Source organism: Macrobrachium rosenbergii, chromosome 45 (assembly GCF_040412425.1).
Source record: "Macrobrachium rosenbergii isolate ZJJX-2024 chromosome 45, ASM4041242v1, whole genome shotgun sequence".
Lineage (NCBI taxonomy): Eukaryota > Metazoa > Arthropoda > Malacostraca > Decapoda > Palaemonidae > Macrobrachium > Macrobrachium rosenbergii.
The window spans coordinates 20,554,873-20,575,949 of record NC_089785.1 but is presented as its reverse complement, the minus strand read 5'-3'; the positions used below and the strand labels follow the sequence as shown (position 1 = coordinate 20,575,949).

At 38.7% G+C, this 21,077-nt stretch overlaps 1 protein-coding gene across 2 annotated transcripts in view; it reads left to right on the top strand.

The window, feature by feature from the left end:
* LOC136829763 (putative fatty acyl-CoA reductase CG5065) overlaps positions 1-21,077 on the top strand; it is a 93,566-nt gene that overhangs the window by 31,612 nt on the left and 40,877 nt on the right. Inside the window, exon 1 of one of the 2 annotated variants that reach the window (XM_067088630.1) lies at positions 14,599-14,688. The exons of the other annotated variant lie outside the window; for it this stretch is intronic. The gene's annotated coding sequence lies outside the window, so the exon portion shown is untranslated. Of the gene's footprint in view, positions 1-14,598; positions 14,689-21,077 lie in introns of those variants that run through there. 2 annotated transcript variants of the gene reach the window in all.

Sequence of the window (21,077 nt, the reverse complement as noted above, 5' to 3'; positions counted from 1 at the left end):
GAACGTCTAAGATCCGTCAAATTCTATTTCACATCTCGTGCGAAGCCGTGAAGTAGGTTCCTGGTAGTTATTTGACTTTAGTGGGACGGACTAGGGTAGATGAGAAGTCACTTCGTGAAATAGGGAAAGGACGCTTGAAGGTGAAGTTATATCTTCCGCCAAGGACGTTAGTTTTTGTCCCTTCGTTTATTTGTATAGTCAGAGGATTACGCAGAAAAGGCAATTTGCAGATGTTAACACAAAAGTTACCAAAGAGTTGGTCTCGTCGCTGGCAGTAAGTAAGTAGATAACGGGAGAGAAGAACGTTGACTTTTGTTGCTTGAATTGCTCAGCCTGTAGCTCTAAGAAATTGAAACCCAGAGTAGCTTGAATTGCTCAACCCTGTAGCTCTAGAAATTGAAACAGAGCAGCCTGAATTGCTCAGCCCTGTAGCCCTAAGAAACTGAAACTCAGAGCACCGTTACCGTAGATTTTGGTAACCATATATAATTATTACTTCCACTAAAGAAGTTATGGTGTTTGCCCGGTGATTCTAAACGATTTTTTTTTTATTGCCAATAGGCGAGCTTTGCCACTGACCTTGAGAGATGTAGGATTCTAATTCTTGGAGAAAGGAGCTCACAGACCTACTTGGGAGCAGTTAATCCCCAGCATTGGTGGAGATTTGGAGACTTGGGATCTCTAAAGGCACCCCTTGTTTTTGTTGTCAATCTTATCCAGCCCATCTACTGTTATCATCTTCCAGCCCATCTTCTACTATCATCTTTGGAACTGGCACGGACTCTCCTTGTCTCTCACCCGTCCACCGCCTTTATTTAGGAGAGGGTCAGGTGGTTCTGCCCATGACGTCAAAGATGGGATAGGGCAGAGGCTGGAAGTAAACATGACGATTGTATCTTGACTTACTCTAATGATCTATCTTTATTGTTTTGTTTTTTTTTGCTTCCAAACGTCCCGCCCACTGTCAAATGAAGTGTTCGATTATAATAATTTGATGATACTTTATTTTATATTATTTTTTTTTTATTTTGTCATGGTCATTACCGTGCATTTTCACCTGGAGAGAGAGAGAGAGAGAGAGATTTATCTCAAAATAGAATTCATACCTCAAGTGATGATGCTTGAGAGAGAGAGAGAGAGAGAGAGAGAGAGAGAGAGAGAGAGAGAGAGAGAGAGAGAGAGAGAGAGAGAGGAAAAAATAGGGAATTTTGTCCCAAACTAGACTGTGAAAATGTAATTATTTTTCTCAGAGAGAGAGAGAGAGAGAGAGAGAGAGGTAGGTTTATCTCAAAATAGAATTCATACCTCAAGTGATGATGCTTGAGAGAGAGAGAGAGAGAGAGAGAGAAAGGTAATTTCATCCAACGCTAGAATGTAAAAATATAATTGTATAATTATCTGTGTGTGTGTGTGTGTGTGAGAGAGAGAGAGAGAGAGAGAGAGAGAGAGAGAGAGAGAGAGAGAGAAGTAAGCGCAATGGCTTTCCAAAATCAAGCTTGGTCACTGTTCAGAATGAAGAATTTTAATGGCCACCTCTTCTTGGGCGGAACAAATGTGTCTTTTGAAAAATGAATCGGTTTTTTTAAATGTCTCTTGTAGTTACTTGGTGCCGGAAGGGTGAATTCCTATTTTCAACTTTGATAGTGGGCCAGGTAGGTCAGGAGAGATCTCTGAAAGAGTGTTTAGTAGTTTTCTGAAAAGGAAACTATTGTGCCGGCTTTTTCTGTTCGTCTGCACTTTTTTCTGTCCGCCCTCAGGTCTTAAAAACTACTGAGGCTAGAGGGCTGCAAATTGGTATGTTGATCATCCACCCTCCAATCATCAAACATACCAAATTGCAGCCCTCTAGCCTCTGTAGTTTATTAAAGGTTAAATTTAGCCATAATCATGCATCTGTCAACGATATAGGCCAGGCCACCCCGTGATTAAATTTTCATGGGCCGCGGCTCATACAGCATTATACCGAGACCACCGAAAGATAGATCTATTTTCGGTGGCCTTGATTATACGCTGTACAGAAATGTTTGTTCATTTAATTCATTACTCATTGGATGATAATTGGCCTTATTCATTTGTTTAGAACTAATGGGATGATAATTGGGATTATTATAAACTTTGTTAGAAGAAAATGCAGACCTACTTCGTAGGGGGTTTAGTGCCCCTAGCTGCAACCCCTTTCGTTCCTTTTACTGTACCTCCGTTCATATTCTCTTTTTTCCACCTGACTTTCCACCCTCTTTAACAGTAGTTTCAGAGTGCAACTGCTTTGAGGTTTTCCTCCCGTTACACCTTTCAGACCTTACTCTCAGTTTCCGTTTCAGCGCTGAATGACCTCGTAGGTCCCACTGCTTGGACTTTGGCCTAAATTCTATATTCTAATCTCAGTCAGTTCGAAAATTCGGATTCAGGATGTTCAGTGGAAGGAGAGAGTAAATAAACAACGGGAAGGAATAGGGGAAGAGAAGATTAAGTTGTTGATAAGTTTTTAAGTTGTCAAGTTGTTAAGTTTTTAAGTTTAGTTTTTAAGTTGTATTCACACGAATGCGGTGAAAGCGACCGCTAATACCTCGTGTACGTGATGAATGGAAAGTCTTCCTCAGGACAAGTGCTTGGGGTTGTCGCTGGTTGGTTTGGGGAAGGTGGGGGAAGGAGGAGGGGAGGAATAAGGGTGGGGAAAGGGGAGGGGGAAGGAACACTTTCCAGATGGTGGTTTGAATGGCAGATCGCCGTTTGTGATATCGGGTCTTATCTCGGTGTAGTTTTAGGTTGTTAATGGGTGTTTGTCTCGTTCAGATCTGCCGTGTCTTTGTCAGAAGCTTTCCTCTTCCTCTGGTTGAATTAATAATCTTGGAAGGTACCGTCGTATATGTGTGTTCCAGTAAATATGTGAAAAGAAAGTATCGTCGTATATATGTGTTACAGTAAGTATGTGAAAAAAGTACCGTCGTTCGTATGTGTTACAGGAATTATGTGAAAAATGTACCATCGTATATATGTGTTACAGAAAATATGTGAAAAGAAAGTATCGTCGTATATATGCGTTACGGTAGATATGTGAAAAAAGTACCATCGTATATATGTGTCACAGTAAATATGTGAAAAAAATTACCGTCGTATAAATGCGTTACAGTAATTATGTGAAAAAAGTACCGTCTTATATATGTTACAGTAGATATGCGAAATCCAGGGATTTCACGACCAATTTGCTTAGGAACATTTGATTCTCGAGGCTAGTACTCAACACGGTAAAACAGTGATTTATCTACGCAGTTTCGCCGTGTTTAGTACTATCCCCTGGGTGGTCAAATGTGTTTTGTCGTGTTTAGTACTACCCCTGGGGGATGAAATGCACTTAGGGACATTTGATCACCCAGGGGCTAGTACTAAACATGGGGAAACAGTGTAGATGAATCATTGTTTCGCCGTTTTTAATACTAGCCCCTCGGGGTCAAATGTGTTTTGCCGTGTTTAGTACTAGCCCCTAGGGGATGAAATGCACTTAAGGACATTTGATCCCCCAGGGGCTAGTACTAAACACGTGGAAACAGTGTAGATGAACCACTGTTTCGCCGTGTTTAGTACTGGCCCTTCTGGGATCAGATGTGTTTTGCTGTGTTTAGTACTAGCCCCGGGGTGTCAAATGTTTTTCGCTGTGTCTATTACTATCCCCTGGTGGTCAAATGTGTTTTGCCGTGTTTAGTACTAGCCCCTGGGCGATGAAATGCACTTAAGGACATTTGATCACCCAGGGGCTAGTACTAAACACAGTGAAACAGTGTAGATGAATCACCGTTTCGCCGTAGTACTAGCCCCTCGGGGATCAAATGTGTTTTGCCATGTTTAGTACTAGCCCCTGGGGGATGAAATGCACTTATAGTCTCCCTAGTGTACTTGGGCAGTTAAGGGTATTGAAGACTCCCTTTCAATTCTTAAAAAAAATTCTTAATTAAGAAACACATCTCATCATAGTTGATGGCAGTGTCATGACAATAATATTGTTAGAAATAGAATGCGGAAATATTAATTAAAACAATGTGACAGCACTTTCCTCACGTGCCGTCACATCTGGGTTTACCCTAAGGCGATGGTGAGGAAGAAACAATTATAGTTTTGGGCCAGTAGCCTTGGATTAACCCACACCATTAAAGGACCTATGGGTCAACACAAGGAACGATGGATATCTCCCCAAAACGAAGCATCGGCCCTCAACAAAGGAAGCTATATATAATGTTTATAAACATTTCTCCAAGGAAATAACCCAATGTGGGGCTTTAGCTCATTGTGCACTTGCTACAAAACAAACAGCAGAAACAACAGGGTTTAGTAAGAGTAACAATTTACAGAATTGTCAAGGAATCTAAAGAAAAAATGGAACACACAGAGGTCCGACTTTCCGAGAACGTGAAAGAAAAAATAGGTCGAAACCTGTTACTGCTTTCGACGAAGGAGCGTTACGCCGAACTATTTTGAATTTCCACGAAAGGCAGGAAATTCCAACAGTGATAAAATTATGTTAATTCAAATTTCAGTGGATGTAAGGAGTCACTAAGAAAGGTTATGCATAAAATAGGATTCAAATTTGCAACAGTAAGTGGACGGAAGTTCTTAATAGAGAGAAGTGATTTGATAGGAGCAAGAACTCTATTCCTGCGGGAGATGAAACACTTGATAAACGCGGAAGCCTGTTGTTCCATTGTCTGTCTTGACGAAACAGGGATAAACCAGAATCACACTCTAAATGAATGCTGGGTAGATACAGAGTCTGCAAAGGCAACAGGAATAAATCCAGAATTAATGTTTCATGCGAAGAACGATGGTGATTATCACCACCAAATGAACCGTACTGTATTTGAGGAATGGTTCAAACTACACCATTGATAAGACATCGGCGGAGAAGAACCACAGGGTTATAAGGCTTCCACCATATCACTGTCACTATAATCCTATCGAGCTGATATGGGGGCGAGTAAAAAAAAATTTGCGGCTACTCGAAATGAATTCAAAATGGCTGACTTAAACCTCTCGCCAGAGAAGCTTGAAACTCAGTCACTCCTATAGTTTTCCTCCTGAAAACTAGGCAAGTGCTGGAAAAGTGTTGCAGAAGGATGGAGCACCTGATATTGCCGTCGATAAATATGTAGATTCTTTTGTAATAGACGTAGGCTAAGCCCAACGTCATCTGATGACGAAGATTGTTAGTTTTGACTATTCTTAATTTTACATCATATCAAGTCCATTTTGTGGAAGGCTGTTGCTGATGTTATTATTGTTACCATATCTACTACTACTACTACTACTACTACTACTACTACTACTACTACTACTACTATTATTATTATTATTATTATTATTATTATTATTATTATTTCATTCAGTAATGTGTGATCCAGATTTAAACTCTGAGGAAATTTAATAGAATATCAGATGTAAATATAAGTTATTTTAATTATTCATTTGTTTCATTATACTTTTGAGCATCTGATATTAAATTATAAGTTATTTTCATTATGTTTCATTATACTTTTGAGCATCTGATATTAAATCACTTTAGAAATTTAAAAACAAAATTTTCTGCAAATATATTTCTATGGATGAAATAATGCAGACATATACCATGTGGCTATGAAGAACAGTAGATTACGTAATACCCTGTACAGTAAAAATTATAATAGGATATACACTGGTATAAAATGATCAATGAATTATGAATTAATGAGCCCTTTAATTCCAAAAGGTAGACCAATGTAACTTCAATTAATAAACATAGCATAGCAAAATTAATAAAATTAATAAATACTATAACATTTAAAAATGAGATCTGAGAGAGAGAGAGAGAGAGAGAGAGAGAGAGAGAGAGAGAGAGAGAGAGAGAGAGAGAGAGAGCATTTCCAATGCACAGAGATTATTCAAACGAGCCCAATAATTACTGGAAGCGATGTGAAAAAAAAAAAACAGTTCAAAATTTTGAACTTACATTTAAAAGAGGGAGAGAGAGTCAGTCACCTGGTGATAGTTAATATTTAAAATTTATTTAATTTATGCCCACATATCTTCATTTATGATAATAACATTTCTAAAAGAAGAGTTAGCTCTGCACTCCGTTGTTTACAAGAGGGACAAAACCAAGAAATACCAAAGGGGATTATAAGAGGTCAAGGTCTTGGAAACGGTATCCAAATCCACGAGTCTCCTTCAAGAAACGGAGATAACATTATGTCAACCAAGATCTATAGACCTTGATGAATCACTGTTTCGCCGTGTTTAGTACTAGCCCCCGGGGGATGAAATGCACTTAGGGGCATTTGATCACCCAGGGGTTAGTACTAAACACGGCGAAACAGTGTAGATGAATCACTGTTTTAGTACTATCCCTCGGGATCAAATGTTCCTAAGCGAATTGATCATTTCACATATCCCCTGGGGATTTCGTGAAATCCCTGGATTTCACATATTTACTGTAACGTGTCATTCCTCCAGACGCATAATTGCATTCTGTTGTCTTCTCAATACAAGGATTATTTATCTGGGTATTGTCTAACTCTTAATTACCTTTCTTTCACCGTTTACGGATTTCAAAACGTCATTGACATTCCTTTGTACGTTCTCCCGTTCGTAATTAAAATATCTTATTCGCATGCACTTTTTCTGTTCATTTGTAAAGTCTAATAATTGCCGTTTCTTCTGAATACGATTGCCATGACACTGCCGTTTTCCGTACAGGCAATTGTCACTCTGTCGCCACTCTTTGTTACGGGGTCTTCATTTTGAAAATCCGAGCGTAATTCCATTTTTTGCAGCCACATTTTTCCTTCTTGAAGTTTCCCAAGTCTCGTAATTGCCGTACATTCGTCTTAGTTTATCCATTTATGTATTTTTTTTAGACGTAACCGTGATTCATATTCACTTGCCGCTCCTCTCACACCCAGATTTTGAGTCGCAAGTTCCGGTCCTACGTTGACTTTGAAATGTCATTGCCGTGCAGTTGCCGCTGTTGTCAAACATTTGTTTTTCATCCTCCCAGTTGCCATGACACTTGTTCTCTTTCTCTCGCAATTCTCAGAATTGTCCCGAAGCCTTGAAAAACTTGAATGCAGTGCTATGCTGAAAAAAAAAAAAAAAAAAAAAGGGCGTTCGGTATTTAAATCCTAGCCCTCTGAACTACGCCGTCAGTCAGTCGTTTGTGTTTTCTTATTTCACTTTCAAACACACACATATATATACACACACTTATTCACACACACATATTCACACACACATATATATATTTATATATTCTTACTGGTGTATCAAGACCCCGGAGATGAATGCGAGTTATGTAATTAAAAAATTTTTCGCCCCCCCATTGCAAACTTCAGGCTCCTGAATGCTCCCAAATGTAATGCGGTCCTTAGGTATACCATTCCCGGATCATTATTGGCATTCCGTTGTGATTGCCGTGCTGTCGTCATCATCCTGTCCTTGAAATTATTATTATTATTATTATTATTATTATTATTATTATTATTATTATTATTATTATTATTATCTAACCCTTAACAATTTTGGAAAAGCAGATTGCTAAGAGTCCACTATAGTAGGACTTCTGGTGTTCCAATAATTTCGTCTCCGTTGGTTTCAACAGCTGAAAACTGGTCCGGTGGTATAGTGGGTAGTGTCGTGGCATGCCTCTCAGGTGTCGCGGGTTCGAGTCTCCCCCAGGGCGATGAAAAATCACTGGCTCTGTATAATAATCAGTTACTGCTGCGGTGTGGCGTCTTTGGTGGAGGTTGAAACCAACATATTCTTTGGAAGCTTGAATTTCCAGTCAGTGGCACCTTTGGTGTGCTTGTTCCATGTGAATAGGTTTCATGTACAGAAATAATAATAATAATAATAATAATAATAATAATAATAATAATAATAATAATAATAATAATAAACTTGACAAAAGAAAAGAAGGTACTCTGAGAATGAACTTGACTTTGTATCTAGTATTGTAATTCAGAGAAGGGATTGAATGACAGCACCAGAAATTGATATTGAGGCCTGGAATGAGAAATCTAATAGAGCTGTCAAGTTTTTTGTCTACCAATTCAAGACTGAATGTCGACTTTTGAAGACCACTCTTCCCCCTGGGAGTATTAGAAACGTAACATATCCCCTAAGGAAGTACAGATATTTTTTTTTTTATTTTTTTTTGTTTTTATTTTTATTGGAAAGAAATATAGCAATTTTGTATTGCTTTATAAGAAAAAGTCCAGATCAGTAATAAAGAAGTAAAAAATGCGCCGAAGTTTTCTGTACAGCCGCTAAAGCGTATAATCAAGGCCACTGAAAATAGATCTATCTATCGGTGGTCTCAGTATAATGCTATATGAGACGCGGCCCGTGAAACTTTAACCACGACCATGTGGTGGCCTATCCTATATCGTTACCAGAAGCACGACCATCGCCAGCTTTAACCTTAAATAAAATAAAATCAAAACTACTGAGGCTAGAGGGCTTCAATTTGTATATTTGATGATTAGAGGGTGGATGATCAACATACCAGTTTGCAGCCCTCTAGCCTCAGTAGTTTTTAAGATCTGAGGGCGGACAGAAAAAATTGCTTACGGACAGGCACAGCCGGCACAATAGTCTTCTTTTCAGAAAACTAAAATTGAAGGCGAATTACGTTTTTTTTTTTGCAATAAATCAGATACAGGAGGTAAGATTTACTTCAATTTTGTGGTAACAACAGATTCAGGATGGAAGATTTTGTATGATTTTGGATAAGTTCTGATTCAGTAAGAAAGACTGGATTCGATTTTGTGGTTAATCCGGATTTAGGAAGGAAGATTTGATCCTTTTTTTAGTTTTCTGTAAGAGAAAACTATTGTGCCGCGATTGTCTGTCCGTCCGCACTTTTTCTGTCCGCCCTCAGATCTGTAAACCTACTGGGGCCAGAGGGCTGCAAATTGGTATGTTGATCATCCACCCCCCAATCATCAAACATAGCAAATTTCAGCGCTCTAGCCTCCTCAGTAGCTTTTATTTTATCTAAGGTTAAAGTTGTATATAATCGTGCGTCTGGCAACGATATAGGCCAGGCCACCACCGAGCCGTGGTTAAAGTTTCATAGGCCGCGGCTCATACAGCATTACACCGAGGCCACCGGAAGATAGATCTATTTTCGGTGGCCTTGATTATACGATGTACAGAAAACTCGATTGGTCCAAAGAAACTTCGGCGCACTTTTTACTTGTTCAAGATGAATCTGAATCCATAAAAGATTTTATGATTCTGTTTTGAGATAAATCAAGAACTAGAATCCTGAAAGAATCCAGGGCACAATTTCATCGCTGGCCTTATGCCAGCACGGTCTCTTTTCCCTATGAATATCCTATAACCAATTGAAAAGACAAGGATTGTTTGGCTGAAGATAAGAGACAGGCGAAGATACCTCGTATCTAGCCCAGGCTTGAAGGAGAGGGTTGCAGAATAAAATTGGGGTTCAGAAGCAGGAAGAGAATTCCAAAGCTTGGACATAGATGGAGGGAATGTCTCACAGAGTGAATCTAAGTTTTCATTGTTAGAAAACGGTCGTTACATCGCTTACAATAAATACGTACAAAGGAAAATAAATGAAAATGAAAATAAATAGATGTAAATAATTACAGGTAAAAGTAAAAATAGATAACAATAAATCAAAACAAAGTGAAATGTTTATGAGGGATGACGTGATATGGAAAGTAGGAATGCCGAACCAGGAAGAAATTCGTAATTAATTGCACGTAATTATCGAGATGATGATAATGATTATTATTATTATCATTATTGAAATTGCACGAACACTAGAATGCAGAATCAAATCATCATTCAGTTGTTGTCTATGTAAAGGCCTTCACAAACTCTGTCGTGAGAATTAACTTAAACGAGACGGACAGCTTCAGATTCCATTCCCAAAGATTCGTGTTAAGATAGCAGGAAGAGAATGAGAGGAACGGCGAAATGTTTATTGAGAATAAAGGTGGGGGGGGGGGGCCGGGGTTGGACTAAAGTGCCGCCTGCGGATATATCTTCCAAGGAACCGGCAGTGCAAAGGGCACTTGGGCCTTGTGTACCTCAGGTAAAACGTAAATGATTCCAGATCGAGGTCTTCGAAACCTGTTTGGTTTGGCTGCGAGTTGGTTGCGTTCCCTCGCCAGGAGGTGTGTCGTAAGTGGAGGGAAAAAAATAACAAAAAACAAAAACAAAAAATTGGAAATGTACCGAAATATGAGATTAAAATCTTGAATGCTTTCTCTCTCAAAAAAAAAAAAAAAAAAAAAAAAAAAAAAATTGAAATGTAAAAAAAAAAAAATTAAAATCTTGAAAAAAAAAAATTGAAAAAATGGAAATGTACCGGAATAAAATATGAAATTAAAATCTTGAATTACTTCTCTCTCTCGAAAAAAAATGGAAATGTACCTAAAGAAAATATAAAATTAAAATTCTCTCTCTCTCTCTCTCTCTCTCTCTCTCTCTCTCTCTCTCTCTCTCAAAAAAAAAAAAAAAAAAATGGAAATTTACCTAAATAGAATATAAAATTAAAATTCTCTCTCTCTCTCTCTCTCTCTCTCTCTCTCTCTCTCTCTCTCTCTCTCTCTCTCTCTCTCTCTCTCGTGGTCCAGAGTCCGATTCTATCACCTTCGCTTTCAATTCCCATCACAAGCAACGGCTTGTTCCACACACACAGGCGGCGCTTAATGAGATTATTTTGTGTTCTCCAAAAATGTTCCCATCTTCAGTTTTTCGATCGATAAGATTGTAAGACTGGATGAAAGCTTACTGGTGTCCCCATTCACGTTTATTTCCTCTGTGTTCCCATACAGTATCGACAAAGGAGAACAGAATACATGTTATTATATGCATGGGTCTGTGGTTAGGTGAACTCTCGTGGTGATTTCTGTCGCAAGTCTGAGAAAATAGCTTTTAGGTGCATGTTGCGGCCGTGGGGATCTGAATTATTTTTTTCTAAGAGGCCGAAAGGAGGGGCAACGCCACGTTGCTTTTAGATATGCGTGAATGAGACGATACAGATATAATGAAGGGAGGAATAACGATGGTGTGAACCCGATTGGAGTGATGGAAATATCCATTTTCACCATTTATTTGATATTAGAAGTTGGGTGCGCCACAATAAACAAACAAACGTGGGGTGTGGGGTAGATGTACTGTGGGTAGACTGTGGCCAAAGGTCTAAATATAAAGTTTATGGGGTAAGGGTCGTTGTTATCTCTCAGGCTTATCAAATCATTTCAGTCTGGTTCATCGTCCTCGGTCGAGATAAACCCCTTTGTGCAGACAAAAAATATCCAGCCAGCGGTCGCCGTGTCACCTTAACTGAAAGATCATCCTCAGCACGTTGACCCCTCCACATCTTTTGCGCCGTGCCTTCCATCCCCTCTCGCTCCCCTTGTGGGCAGAAATTGCTATCTTTTTCGTGACCATCTACCCTTCCAGCTGAGCCCTTTTGTGGGTGCCTCTCCTCACAGTACTTGGGAATTAGACTACTGTTTAACCGACCTACAGTCTTCCGTTCTTGCGACATGACCATACCATCAATGAGGGTTGATGTTTTCACATTTCTGTTTGAGTTTTGGTTTATTATCTGAGTTCCGCTGTCACATTTTTGTTTTGAATCCGTACTTCCGTTTGGTCTTTGTGTCTTATTCGTCGAAATAATTATTTGTGAAGGGTTTAGTCGTAATTACATATAGATTCAATAAACTGTTGTACTTGATATCAAACTCAGTATACCTTTGGTGACCTGAGCTGTTGTTTAGGTACCGGGTTCTTAGAAAGAGCGAAGAGCCAACAGACTTGAGTGAACACTGCCGGTAATCCGTCAAAATGTACAATCGGTAATCCGTCAAAATCTACAATCGGTAATCCGTCAAAATGCACGATCGATAATCCGTCAAAATGTACAATCGGTAATCCGTCAAAATGTACACTTAGTAATCCGGTTAAATCTACACTCGGTAATCCGTTAAAATGTACAATCGGTAATCCGTCAAAATCTACACTCTGTAATCCGTCAGAATAATAATCCACATCTTACCTGGGTGAAACTGTTCATTAAAATTCTCTCTAATCCAACCCTTTTGCAGAAGGGAAAGATTCCTCTCTCTCTCTCTCTCTCTCTCTCTCTCTCTCTCTCTCTCTCTCATGAGGTTTTGGGGGTGTGAGAGCACGCTGATAAAGGTTGATAACTAAAATGTTCCATATAATTTTATAGTGGTTTCAGAATTCTTTCACTTTGAATGTCTGAGGTGCACACGCTCATTGGTTGCATCCATAGGTACGCGTGAAGATCAGTTGCACCCAAAATATGTGTATATGGACTTTGCCTGCACCCAAGGTATAGAGAAACGTTGGTCAAACCAAAGATATTTGAATGTTGATAGTAGACATTTATACATTTATTATATATATATATATATATATATATATATATATATATATATATATATATATATATATATATATATATATATATATATATATATATATATATATATATATATATTCTTATTTCATTTTTAATTTTGAGAAATGCTGTGTCACTGTACTGCAGACGAGCCTTGAATGATGATAAGATAATTATTATTAATATGCTCACGGGCTGGTCATAAATTTCCCCCATGTTGAACACCTGTAACTTTCACCCGTTCAACATCGGTAATTTTCCTCGTGCTGGACTTTGGTAATTTCCCTCCGTGGTAATTTCCCCTCGGTTAAATCAGTGTATGATTTTCACCCGTGTTGAGCGGCCATTATTTTTCTTGCGGTAGATATTCGTCATTTTTCCAGGTATTCCTAATTTTTCCAGATATTCCTAATTTTCCCGTGTTTGACGTTCGTCATTATCCTTTGTTAAACGACTCTTAGGTTTCCAGTATTATATGTAATATGACTATAATTTTCCCCGTGCCCGTAATTTTTTCCTTGTAGTTGCGTAATTCTTCTCGATTCGACGTAATTTTCCTCACGTAGAACATATATAATTTTCCGCATGTCAGTTACCCTTAATTTTCCACTGTTGGAAGGACCCTTTGTTTTGTCACGCCGATGTACGTTACTTTCTCCTCTTTAAAACGGTCGAGTTTTTTTTTTTTTACCGTTATCCGTCCGTAATTTTTCTCTCGTTCGGCGTCCGTTACTTTTCTTCCGTTCGTAATGCTCGCAGGTTACTCTTTCGTAATTACTTTGCATTCATTATGCTTTTCGTTATTGTTCTCTTTCCTAATTACTTTCCGTTCACGATTTTTTTTACGTTATCTTTCGTTTTCCAAATCACTTTCCATTCTTGGTTTTTTTACATCATTGTACGTTTTCTTAATAATTTTCCATCCATGATTTTTACGTCATAGTACTTTTTCCTAATTACTTTTCATTCACGGTGTTTTACGTTATCATACGTTTTCCTAATTACTTTCCATTTATTACTTTTTACCTTATTATACGTTTTCCTAATTGCCTCTTGCATTTACTTCCGTTATACATCTGTAATGTCACCCACGCTTAACGTAATTCCTCGCCGACAATAAACAAAAATAACACCAAAAGATTCAACAGATTCAACAGAACATAACACATCGTCTGACTAATTAATAGATTAAAATGGCGTCGCAGGAACAATGGTCACGGACGTCTTCGGAGACAAAGGTGGCAGGATCTCCTTCACAAAGAGGTTTTTTTTTTTTTTTTTTACTGAAAGGCTGAATCGTGTACTGTTCTCGTTGTTGACCTTAATTGCAGCGCGGTTGGGTTGCTGGTTTCCCGTAAATGTGGTATGTGTTTCTGCTGTGTGAGAGAGAGAGAGAGAGAGAGAGAGAGAGAGAGATTCGGTAATTAAGTCTGGAAGAGGAGAAAGAGAGGGAGCAGGTGAGAATGAACTTGTTAGAGAGAGAGAGAGAGAGAGAGAGAGAGAGAGAGAGAGAGAGAGAGAGCGGAAGGGACTGAGAGAGTGAACATGGAAAAGTGATGAGGGAACAGACGAAGAGAGAGAGAGAGAGAGAGAGAGAGAGAGAGAGAGAGAGAGACATGGAAAGAGAGGGAACAGAGAATGAAAAGGCAAGAGAGAGAGAGGGAGAGAGAGCAAGAAAGAACGAGAGAGAGAGAGAGAGAGCAAGAGAGAGAGAGAGAGAGAGAGAGAGAGAGAGAGAGAGAGAGAGTGAAAAGTGGTAAAGAGAGAACAGAAGAATGAAAAGGAGAGAGAGAGAGAATAAATACAGGAAAAAGAGGAATTAAAAAAAGGCTCGTGGAAGAAAGGACAGAGAGAGACAGAGAGAGAGAGACAAAGGAAAGTTGCTCGGGAAAGAAAGGTGTTTTGGGGGGTGGGGGTCGGGGCGGGGGGGGGGGAGGTTTCAAAGTGGGGCATCACGGCAAGAAAGAGAAAGTCGAGAGGTCGCGACTCCTTCCCGTAGCATAACCGAAAAGGGATCATGTATGGGAAGCTTCGTGTGTGTGTGTACGCACGTATGTATGTATGGGTGTCAGAGGTGTGTGTGTGTTTGTCAGTCAGTTCGGGAGTGCGCGCGCGACCGTGCGCAACGATAGGACACGACGGTGTAAGCATTCCCTCTGTCGCTCAGTGTGTTCTCAGCTGTGCTGATTGAAGTACCTTTCTTGCGCCGCCAGTAACGCTTGTGACCGTAACACCTGTCTCAGTGGACATCACATGTATGTGTTCAGACCTGTATCTTCGTGTACGTGTCTTTGGATTTGTGTCGTGTATTCTCTTTTCTTAATTGTGACTATAGCCTCTTCATGTTTCGATTTGGTTGTCATGTTTGTGAATTGAATGCAGTCAGTATTCTGAACTGGAAAACTGAATTTTATGGACATTGAAGGTAATTTATCTAGTTACCTCTCTAGTGTAGTCTGATTCGTAGTGTTGAGGCTCAAACATAACTATTGACTGGTGAGTATTATTATTATAATTATTAATGTTAGTACAATTACTTACATTCTTGTGAAGGGCAGTATTGTCTCGAAATTCTTGCATATATAAGTAAGTTTATATGCTTATTTGCATATAAAATGTACGTTGTTTGCTAAAAAATCATCCTTCTCGGATTTTGGCAATTTGCTAATTTTTTTCCCCCCATTTTATCGGATGGTGGGCTAAGTGAAAAGAAAATTACTTAGGGAAATCATTGAATGATAGTAAAGTATATATATATATATATATATATATATATATATATATATATATATATATATATATATATATATATATATATATATATATATATATATATATATATATATATATATATATATATGTGTGTGTGTGTGTGTGTATTACAGAAATCCTTCTCCTTCTTACTTTTGATTGATGGGGCAAAGAGAGAAACAGCTAAGAAACTTACCATACAGCCATACAGACATAATCTGTACTCTCTCTCTCTCTCTCTCTCTCTCTCTCTCTCTCTCTCTCTCTCTCTCTCTCTCTCTCTCTCTCTCGTTGTTATTCTTTAGGCAAAAGGCACTGAAAGGTTCCCTCGGCCCCTGGCTGCATCCAGTTTTTAGTCTTTTACTGTACCTCCATTCTCGCTTCCTTCCTTCATTCTTGCTTTCTGTAAAAGGAAAATGTTGAGGTGTCTATTTGTCTGTCCGTCCGCCCTCAGATCTTAAAAACTACTGAGGCTAGAGGGCTGCAAATTGTTATGTTGATCATCCACCCTCCAGTCATCAAACATACCAAATTGCAGCCCTCTAGCTTTTGTAGTTTTTATTTGACTTAAGGTTAAAGTTGGCCATGATCGTGGCTGAAAGTTTCATGGGCCGTGGCTGAGAGTTTCATACAGCATTATACTCTGTACAGAAAACTCGATTGCGCCGAAGTATATTTTACTTGATTATTAGTGCAACCGTGGGGTTTGCTTCCATTTACATCTTTAGAGCTTTGCACTCCATATCCTTTTATTTTCTGGGTCAATTCGTCTTGCTGTCCAACCACTCTAACTCCCTCTTTTCCGCTCCCTAAGCGCTGAATGGCCCAAAGTACCCCAGTGCTTGACTTGACAGCCTAAATTTCAAAAATCATACCAACGTAAATTCTTGACCAAAGTAGAAAAAAAATGCATGAATGAGCAAGTGATATAAATGAACATAGAGAAGTTTATATATATATATATATTATGCTGATATACTGGACGAGTTGACTATTATAACCGTGTGGAAAACATTGCACACCTATGATCATGACGCCAGGTGAGACATTTGGAACTTCAGAAGTTCAAGCGAAGATGCAATACGGTACTACCCTAATACTATTCGTCTTGCATGTTAATATTTTGTTTTTTATCTATTTATCTGTTTATTAATTTTTTTTTCTTTTTTGATAAGTGGGTTCTCTTCTTTCTATATTTCACTTTACTTCCTCTTAATTCTTCCTAATGAATACCTCTTTGGAAGCTTGAATTTCAAGTCAGTGGCTCCCTTTGGGTTTGTTCCATATGAATAGGTTTCATCTACTGAATAATAATAATAATAATAATAATAATATAATAATAATAAAATTGCGTTAGGGATAAATCTACGGGAACAACGCGGAACCTTTCAACGTTGTCATAAAACAGAGTATTTTTGCATTCTTGGCCGTAGGTCAACGCGGGGAGCCCAAAATTTGGTTTAAAAATATAACATTTCGATCCTGCCGCGTGCCGATTCCAACAGCATCTTATTTTTGGATATGGGAGTTATACCTTGGGAGGAATTTAACAAACATTCAGACGCACAGATGTGTAGTCCATAGCGGTTACGTAAAGCATTCATTGAACTGTTAGTCAGGTAATGTTGTGTATTGCTTCAACCGAGCCATTATTGGTGCAGGTTTCCCTGACACGAATTTCATTGTAATTATATATATATATATATATATATATATATATATATATATATATATATATATATATATATATATATATATATATAAACTCCTCCAAAAAATTTAAATACGAATAAATAGCTTCAATTACCTGAATATCACGAGGGCTCACTTACAACACTGACGGCGACAGCAGCGCCATTCTTGTTCGTCTTTCGTTCAAAATCTGTTTATGGTGATTAAGTTAATACTCCAGTTTGCTTTCCCATGGGCCCCTGAGTGGCCTGATACGCTCTGATAACCTCTCGGGGTGGCAGGAAAACGTTCGTCCTCAATGTTTGTGAACGAGACTCTTGGTTTGGAGTTCATCTTCTTCTGTGGATGATGGTGACGATTCTTTTGGTCCCCTTCTTAGTCTCTCTCTCTCTCTCTCTCTCTCTCTCTCTCTCTCTCTCTCTCTCTCTCTCTCTCTCTCTCTCTGAAGAAAACAATTATGTTTTCTCTCTCTCTCTCTCTCTCTCTCTCTCTCTCTCTCTCTCTCTCTCTCTCTCTCTCTCTCTCTCTCTCTCTGAAGAAAACAATTATGTTTTTGCACTCTTGTGTGGGATTAAATTTCCTTTCTCTCTCTCTCCCCAGTGTCAAGCATCTTAATCTGAAGTGCAAATTCTGGTTTGAAATCTCTCTCTCTCTCTCTCTCTCTCTCTCTCTCTCTCTCTCTCTCTCTCTCTCTCTCTCTCTCTCACACACACAAAAACATAATTATGTAATTATTTTTTGCATTCTACTGCAGTGTGGGATGAAATTATCTCTCTCTCACACAGAGAAAAGTAATTGATATAATTGCATTTTTACATTCTAGTGTGGGACAAAATTCTCTCTCTCTCTCTCTCTCTCTCTCTCTCTCTCTCTCTCTCTCTCTCTCTCTCTCTCTCTCTCTCTCTCCTATCAAGCATCGTCACTTGAAGTATAAATTCTAGTTTGCGATCTCTCTCTCTCTCTCTCTCTCTCTCTCTCTCTCTCTCTCTCTCTCTCTCTCAACGTCTACAACTGCTACCCGTAGCTATTTAGGTTGCCGGGGCGTTCCTTCACCTTGGCTTCGTTTTTCTTCTCTCTCCGAGTCTTCTTTTTTCCCACTTGAATAGCACTGGAAGGGAAAGGTGGAAGATGCTCCGAGATAGCCTGGCCTTGTATAGCCGTCATTAAATCAGCTGAGTTCTTGTTGCAGAATTTTTCGTGGTCAGTTCGTCTCGTTTCGTTCGTTTGAACCTATCGGGAGAATTGTGTTCCGTCTGATCTCTTGCGGGCGATTTGATTAACTTTTTTTTTTGTCGTGTTATATGTGAAAGTAATAATAATAATAATAATAATAATAATAATAATAATAATAATAATAAACTGACATGCGAAATTAATAATAATAATAATAAGTTGACATTCGAAATTAATAATAATAATAATAATAATAATAATAATAATAATAATAATAATAATAAACTGACATGCAGAATTAATAATAATAATAATAATAATAATAATAATAATAATAATAATAATAATAATAATAATAATAATAATAATGATAAACTGACATTCATATCACTTAGGTTATATATAGGTTTGCAGATGGCGGATCGGTTAGTGGACTAAATAATAATAATTATCCAGTAATTTAGGAGGTCGTCTTCAAAACTATTTTCATTAAATGCAATTGTACCTGAGTGACTGCAAAAATTACTCCATTCTAAAGTATAAAACTAATGCCACCGAGGATGCAATTACACGTAATGATAAAAGACTTCTTTCGTAAAGAAGTCTTGCATTTTGCAAGCGTCAAATTTCTCTAGTTTTTTTTTTTTTATGTAAACAAAAGCCTGAATTGCTGCTACCGAGAGTAGTTTTGTATCGAGGCTAGCTAGAGCTACCAAGCCTCCCAAGGTCGACAGAGCAGGTCTTATAGCAGCTTTCCTGTGACCCTTTGAGAATAGGTCATGAACGGGGAGTCAGGTCAGTGATGCTATCGTCTTTAAAGGCAAGGTGTATCCCTTTTCAAATGGTCTATACTGGTCGCTGGTATAGTGGTTAGTGTTTTGGAATGTCACTCAGATGCCATGAGTTCGCGCCTCCCCCAGGGCGATGAGGAATCACTGGCTTTGTATCATGATCAGTTACTTCTGCTGTTGGGGTCTGCGGTGGGAGGTTGAAACCAACATATTCTTTGGAAGCTTGAATTTCAAGCCACTGGCCCCGTGGGCTTGTTCCGTGTGAATAGGTGTCATCTACTGAATAACATAAATAAGTAAACAATGCGTCGAAGTTTCTAAAGAGCAATCGAGTTTTCTGTGCAGCGTGTAATCAAGGCCACCGAAAATAGATCTATCTTTCTGTGGTCTCGGTATAATGCGGCCCATTGAACCTTTAACCACGGGCCGGTGGTGGGATATCTTATATCTTTGCCAGAAGCACGAATATGGCTAACTTTAACCGTAAATAAAATCAAAACTACTGAGGCTAGAGGGCTGCAATTTGGTATGTTTGATGATTGGAGGGTGGATGATCAACATACCAATTTGCAACCCTCTAGCCTCAGTAGTTTTTAAGATCTGAGGGCGGACAGAAAAAGTGCGGACGGGTAGATAAAGCCGGCACAATAGTTTTCTTTTACGGAAAACTAAAAATGATCATTTCGTGGAAAGCGATAATGGTCCCTTTCTTGAAATAGGTCATTTCATCACGTCTTCTGTGGAGATGTTCGAATGTCTGTCGGTACTTTGCTATGTCGTATTCGACCCTGGATTTGAGTTCTGAGACATAAAAGTCATTTACAAGACGGCCGGACATGACCGCTTACCCGCGGTGTTGTTGAAACGATGCTAAAAAAAAAAAAAAAAAAATTCATCTTACTTTTGGGCTGTGAGATAGAAAATCAATCCAGTTTCTAGACGGCTGGACTTGACCACAGATGACCCGCCGTGTTCCCGCTGTGTTGAAACGATGTTCAAAAAAAACTCAACAAAAAAATTCATCGACCTTTTACGGACAGAATCATGAATAAAGGATGGCATTGCAAAAGTGTTCGAACCTTATAAAATCCGGCACGGAGAGGAGTCTCCCCGAAATCTTATCTGCTTTTATCACTGACAGAATGAATCATCGAGAAGATAATGATGGTCTCGCTATTCAGCATTGTTCTATTCAAGGGAGACTCGCGGTATCTTAATCCGTTGCCTTAAATCAGAAAGCAAAGTGAAAATTTTGCTCTCGTGATTTCGCTAAAGCTCTCGTTTAGTAGATAAATTCACACTATTCGGTATTCTCAAGGAGAAGCGGATAAGTACACCCATATTATTATTATTATTATTATTATTATTATTATTATTATTATTATTATTATTATTATTATTATTATTATTCAGAAGATGAACCCTATTCGTATGGGGCCACTGACTTGGAATTCAAGCTTCCAAAGAATTTGGCGTTAATGATTCATTAACAAGGAAGAGAAGGTAAAGGAAAATACAGAAAGAAGAGATCTCACTTATTAAAAAGAACAAACAAATTAACGAATAGATAAAAATGTATAAAAATTAAAGGAGGATAGCATTTGGGTAGCAATGCATTGCTTGAAGCCTGACTACACATTTTCTCTTAAATCGAACGACTCAGCGATCCTTTATCATCACGATTGTGATACTGATAACAACTGTCAAAGCTTATTTATATCTTCACAAGGGGAAGATTCTTTGGTCTCAAACGTATTAAATTCATGAAGAATTCAACTGGTAATGATGACATAGTCGAACATTTACTTATGGGAATGAGACACTGTATTGAACACCCTCCTCCCATAGGGTATTGAACACCCTCCTCCCATAGGGAATTTGTGCCATCAGTCACCTCACGGGGTGCACTATAGGCATTACTCAAGGTTCTCTGCAGCGTCCCGTAGGACCCCTAGCTGCAACCCCTTTCATTCCTTTTACTGTACCTCCATCCACATTCCCTTCCATCATGCACCCTCTCCCAACAATCATTTCATAGCGCAACCGCGAAGTCCTCCTCCGGTTACACCTGTCAGACCTACCTACTCTCAATTTCCTATCCGGCGCAGAATGACCTCATAAATCCCAGTGCTTGGCCTTTGGCCTAAACTCAGTATCCCATTCCATTCCACTGTATTGACCCATGGGGAAACCCCACTTCTGTGAAGCTCCCGAGTCAAAGATATTGAGGCATCATA